Source organism: Martes martes, assembly GCF_963455335.1.
Source record: "Martes martes genome assembly, chromosome: 6".
NCBI classification, from domain to species: domain Eukaryota; kingdom Metazoa; phylum Chordata; class Mammalia; order Carnivora; family Mustelidae; genus Martes; species Martes martes.
In genome coordinates, this window is record NC_137893.1 from 37,182,317 (window position 1) to 37,188,892 (window position 6,576).

At 35.4% G+C, this 6,576-nt stretch overlaps 1 pseudogene across 1 annotated transcript; it reads left to right on the top strand.

Annotated features, from left to right (window-relative positions):
• The first annotated feature begins 3,626 nt into the window (after nucleotides 1-3,626).
• Nucleotides 3,627-4,218, top strand: LOC308344779 (rRNA-processing protein FCF1 homolog; annotated as a pseudogene). The gene has a single exon. The product of its transcript is annotated as an rRNA-processing protein FCF1 homolog (transcript).
• Nucleotides 4,219-6,576: the final 2,358 nt, after the last annotated feature.

Below are 6,576 nucleotides of genomic sequence, written 5' to 3' on the forward strand. Positions count from 1 at the left end.
GGGTATTTCCTTATCATAGTAAATAACAGAAAGGCAAAAGGCAAGCTAAACTACACAACACATTTAAAGTCTTTGCTTATATAATATATAATTATGGATCTTCCATTGTCAAAGTCATGTGATCAGATCAAAGTGAGGCACAGAATGTATTTCATCCCGAGAAGGGATCAGGGATTTGAGTGAACATTTGCTGAATATTACTCTAATCTATCAAAGTAGCTCTCCACATTTGGGAACTTTTCTTATTGTCTCCGAGTTTTAGTGCTATTGTCTATAAAATGGGAATAATAATATAACATGTTCAGGGCAATGTGGAAGATTAGTATGTTCCTGACACAAAGTAAATAGGATAAAAATAAGCTGGTGGTGTTACTCAGTTCAACAAGGATCTCTGCGATATTACAAAGTTAGCTGAAATCGAAAGAAGTGAAATCTTGACTATTTTGAAATTGCTGTTATCAACTAGTAAATTGCATTTCTCTTAGAGCTGAACTCAGGCTATTAGTGAAAGTTCACATAAAAATATTAAATTCTATTTAAACTAGCCACAAAGCCATATTCTTTGACGTATAGCATTCACTGTGTAATATATCAGATAAATTAACCAACAAATCTACATTAAATGTTTTGCAAAATTGTGAGATTGCCATTGTAGCAAAGAACTGATAACAGATATAACATAAGGGATTTCCCTTCTAGTAGCTACCAATCTTGATATGGAAAATAAAACAAGAGAGTTTAAAACACAAATTAATGATGCAGATAATTAGATTGTTAGAATGAGGGAGGGCAAAAATCTAGTAGCAGGATAATAATCATAAAAAAACCTCATAAGACAAGAAAGAAAGTTGTTGTCATTTAATTGAAGGATTGGACTTGAGTAACAAAAATGTTTGGGAAGTACTAGTGGGGAGAATCTGCCAGCACTATCGCTATTATCACCAGCTTCCTTAATAAAGTATCTCCCATGCCTTAAGCACTATGCAGGCACTTCACCTCCATTCATTCACTATCCAGAAAAATTGGTGGTTGTCCCTAGTGAAGGGGAGACTCAAAATCAAATAACTTTTAGAAATGCATCGGGAGATGGAGAGAAGTAAGTTGGGGGAAATCAGAGGGGGAGACAAACCATGAGAGACTGTGGACTCTGAGAAACAAAACTGAGGGTTTTGGAGGGGAGGGTAGTGGGGTGTTGGGTGGTGGGTATTAAGGAGGGCACTGGGTGTGGTGCATAAACAATGAATTCTGGAACACTGAAAACAAATAAAAGAAAATTAAAAAAATAAATAAAGACCAAAAAAAAGAGAGAGAGAAATGCTTCATAAGAGGTAAGACTAGTGTTAAAACTACAGACTCATTCAGTTCTATACCCTAGACATTGACTATGCAACTCTCTCTCACATGGTGTGACTCATATAGTAGCATAGCAGTAAGAAATAATAATTAAAAGAGAGGCTTAGTTCATATCATAAAGAACTTTGAATTTTGGACTAAAGAATGTGGATGCTTTGTGTCAAAAAGGAGCCATTGATGGATTCTGAGCAGAAGGCTGATGCAAAAAGAAGTGCTATAAACAAGTCAATATGACCAAGACACAGGAGACCACATGGGAGATGTGGAGACTAGATAGAAGGCTCTGCAGTCATCCAGCACTGCAAACAAAGGGTAGGCAACAAGAAAGGAGAGATGTGAAAGGGAAGAGGGACATTATGAAGGCTGGATTAGTAGGATCTCAAGAAAGGGGGTTCAATTTTTTTGAATTATTCATTCAGTCATAGTGTTTTTTTATGTAGCACACAAGAGAAAATATTTCTTGCAATGATCATATAATGTATAGCCATTAATATTTTCTGTGTCTATGTGTGCAAAGATGCCTGTAAAGCAGGGCCAATAAATTTGTTACCTTTCCCCTGTTAAGACATTCCATTGGCTCACATACATTATTGTTGAAAGACAGAAGCAGATGTTAATGGAAGTGATGTTTAATGATCTGTGACCCTATATACAAAGAATACAGGCATCATAGTCATCTGCTAACCACATCCATGAAACCTGCCAGTGAGATAGAATTCATGACCTTCAGTTCTCAAGCACCAGCCTCTTCCAAGTGAGTTGAAAGAACTCAGCTGGAAGAAGAATAAAAAAGAGAGTAAACATTTGAACAAGTGTGACATCCCCTTGTATTGGGGCTAAGTGATATATACACAGCCTTCCCTTTACCTCCCATTTCCCCTGCAATTAGGGCCAAGCTTGTTCTCAAGGTGCACAGCAGCTGGGGTTCACAGAAGGGCATTACCACAGTTGGGTGCCGATCTTTAATGATGAAGCACTGCCTATGTATACAGACATCAAGGTCATCAGCAAATATGTGAAAAATATCACAAGTTTCTATTAAAAGCATCAATAATGATTCAATGACCAAAGGAAAAGATTTACTTTCTAATCAAAAAGAATCTATAGACATCTAAGCCCATAAAGCTTTGTTTATGAGAGAAAGGGTAATACTTACATCACTTAGAGAGTAAATTTCCAAAAGTGAGTTTTGTAGGTTTTGTTAATTATCATTACTGAAAGGAAAGTTTCACTTTGACACTGAGAGTCACCAAGAGAGAAACAGTTCCAAATTCTTAGGCATCCTGCCATGTTATGATTAATTTTACAGTCCATGCATGGATGTTTAGTTAGAGAAGAGAACTGTAGATATCTTGTACAATCCATCAAAATAGTAGGAATAAACTGTCACTCCCAACCTGAGCCGTGAACATGTTTATTTATGAGCCACTCTGCTGAAATTGAAAAAAAGAAAATCAAGACAGCAATGCAAAGAGAGGCTTCTGAAATGTTCTCTGTTAAGCAACAGCTAGTGGAAAGCATGCAACAAAGAAAACCTGGCTTATTTTCAGTTTTCAAAAAGGTTGAGGACATTGGTTCAAGTGGTGTAGGATTCTTACTTGACCCACCTAAGACCCTTAAATTCTAATGTGATTGCCTTCAGAATTTGGCTTGTTATGTTTAAAAAAGGAATAAAATCTCTTCACCAAATATTTCATTTTAAACCTTATTAAGAAAAACAGAAAATAAACATACCAACATGGTAATTGGTCATCTTTGTAGGAACAGTACTGTAGATGATTTCATATCTTTCTCAGTATGTGTACTTTTGTTCACTTTTTTTCAATATTTTACTTATTTATTAGAGAGAGAGAGAAAATGTACACACATGTGCACATGCCCAGGCCAGCAGGTAAGATGGAGGGAAGGGACAGAGGAGGAGGGAGAGGGACAAGCAGACTCTATGCTGCGTATGACCCCCAGATCCCCACACAGAGGCTCGATCTCATGACCCTGAGATCCTGACCTAAGCCAAAATTAAGAGAAATCAAGAGTCAGATCCTTAAGTGACTGAGTCATCCAGGCACCCCCTTTTCCACATCATTAATTCCATTTATAATAGCACGAAAAGGCAGGATCTTTTCTTTCTTACCTGTAGCTTTGTCCTCATTTCTTGGGGCAACAGCTTATGCAAGGTAGGTGCTCAGGAGATATCTGTTAAGTAAAGGAATGAATGAATGAATTAAAGTGATATCAGGCAGTGATTCTGGAAGTAACAAATGTACATTGTGAACATGGGGAAGCAAAAGAAAGCAAGAAAGTATGCAACCATGAAGTGAATGCTTAGTCTCCAAGATCAGAGGCTTAAAGAGAAGGATAGATTAAAACCTAAAAAGAAAGGAAAGAAAGATCCCAGTGCACTCAAGGAAAAAGAAGTCCCCCTTTGAGGGGACTTCTTCCAATATAACACACAGCTGGGCTCACCTTACCACATTGTGGTTGGTACAAACTTCATCAACTTTTCTGCTAAAGGCCAAACTTGACTTAGTACAGTTAATGATGGACTGTCTTTATACCAAGTATATCCCTTGTATAACTGACTGTGTAATGGCTGAAATTGAGAAACTGGGGCAAAAGTATCAAGCGGCTCTAAAGATTGCCAAGGATCCAAGATTTGAACTATTACCATGCACACACAAAGGAACCTATGCAGATGACTGCTTCGTACAGAGAGTAACTAGGCACGAGTGTTACATTGTGGCCACAGTTGACCTGGACCTTAAACAAAGGATCAGGAAGATCCCTGGAGTTCCCATCATGTATATTTCTAATCATAGGTACAACATGGAGCAGATGCCAGATGACTATGGAGCCCTTCAGTTCTAATTCTTAAAAGACAGAGTTCCTCTGCCTTCCTTTACCAACTTTTTGTTGCCAGTTCATATTGGCAATATGCTATAGCATGAATCATTCTTCTTACCCATTTGTTCTGTGATGAGCTGAGTATGTTAAATACACTCACTTTTTTATGTTGTTTTGAAATTGATATTTTGTATCACTTTAAATATTATTGCATCTTTTTATAAATCAGATGACTGCTCATATAAAAAAAATAAAGTGATGTCAGGCTACTACCTCCTAAGGAACTTACTAAATTCCTATGAGCATAATTACAGATACAAGTAAAAGTATACAGATTTATTTAAACTTTGAAAACTTTAGTTAAAAAAATCTGCTTATTATTAACACCTGGAAGAAACTTCTACAAACTACAAGGCTAATCAAACTAGAAATGAGTAAAAGTTAATTGGTGGCTCCAATGTGTTATATAGAAATAAGAGCCATGAAAACTTAAAAATATTTGATCCTCTTATTATGTAATATTGGATCAAAGAGAAGACTTTGATTACTGCAATACTATGTATCCAAACTTATGTCATCAAAGAGAGTTTTTGATGGGGAAGACAATTTATTAGTTAAAAAATTTGATCTAAGATGCTAAAAAAAAAAAAAAAAGGACAAGAAGATAATACCCAAAGACATAACTTAAGGAATTAAGAAGCAGAAGAAAGAGTAGCTGATGATTCTTAGTCTGATAGATACTCTGTGAAAAGATGACAATCAGCTACAAGAACAATGAAAACAGCAAACCCTAGAAACATTTTTGGAGGAAATAAAGAAAATTACTTGACAAGCGTAATTAAAAAGAACTAGCAATCACAGAGGTTACATTAAAAACCATGAGAAAATATTCTATATATGATGGAAATAAATTTGAAAATAAGGATTTTTTACATAAATATTAAAATGGTAGAAAACCTAGGAGCTATCCAATAACCAGAAACATAAATAGAAAAGATATCAAAGAAATTCCAAACCAGATGCAACCAGGTTTTTAGGATTTTTCTGGCAAATGTTCTGATTAATAACCTTTAACTAATCAATAATCTTTATTTCACTGAAATTATACAGGACCTATCCCAGACAACAGAAAATTCTAAAATTTCTCCCAACTGTTCAATAATACTAGCATTAACAAAACTAAAACAAAATCAGAAAAAAACCTAGAAATTTTCTGGGACTTTTGTTTCTTGCCTTCTCCCTGGAACATTCTTCCTTAGGGTGTGAATTCCTCTCATCCTTAAAGTTCTAAGGCAATTTTTCAAGGTCCTTCCCTGAACACTCCCTTGAAGAATGCTGTTTCAGGCCCTTGTTATCCAATTCAATCAATTTTATTTTACTTGTTGAATCACAGTGTGAATTTATTTTACCTTTCCCCCCACTCCCTTTTTTTAAACATGATTATTGTGTATCTCTGTCCACTGGAGGGTAAACTACATGAAGACACAGATGAAACCTGAGTGTTTTAAACACTGTTGACCATACAGTATGCACTCAATAGATATTTGTAAATTTATTATTTCTCATTTATGAATAAACATGTGAACATCTGATTGATATAAGTTAGATACTAATAAACAATTTCATTTTAAGCATAACAATTATATATATTTTATATGACCATAAATAAGAGTGGTGCACCAAAAGGATAGTAGATCATAAACTAATCATGATTTATCCTACAAAAGCAGGATGGTTGCTTCAGCATTAGTAACTCTATCATGTAATTGCTCACATACACATGTTAAAAGACAAAAATAGGATCATTGGTATAGATACAATTTAAAGCATTTTATAAAATTTAGCAAATATTCATAATTGAAACATTTAGTAAAATAACATATGATGATGTGGATAACTACGGAAGTAAAAGTGAGGTTTTGTGTGGTATTTTGTCATACTCCTTTGGGACATACCACAATGTCCCAACATTATCGATGTTGATGTGGTCTGGGAAACTACAAAGATTGACCAGGACACTTGAGAGGGAAGCTTAAATTCAAACTTAGCATGGCTATCCCTCCCTTCTGAGATTCCTGAAGTAGCTATGCATTCTGTAAATGTTAATAACTGGAATCAGTGGGAAAAGATATTAATTTGACTGATAGTCTATAATCCCCTAAATAAGCTTTATGGAAGTTGGGCTGGAATGTGAGGCTTGGTCTATAGGAATATGAAGTTCCCAAACTCTTAAGAAAAAGCACAAGGTCTAGGAGACTCCTGTGAGGCCAATAAGTTTTCTATGCAAATGGAAGACAAAGTGGGGGGGGAAGAGCAAACTATTGAGGACTTCTGAGAGACAAGACTTAAATTTAAAGCCCTCAAATTAAAAAATAAATTATT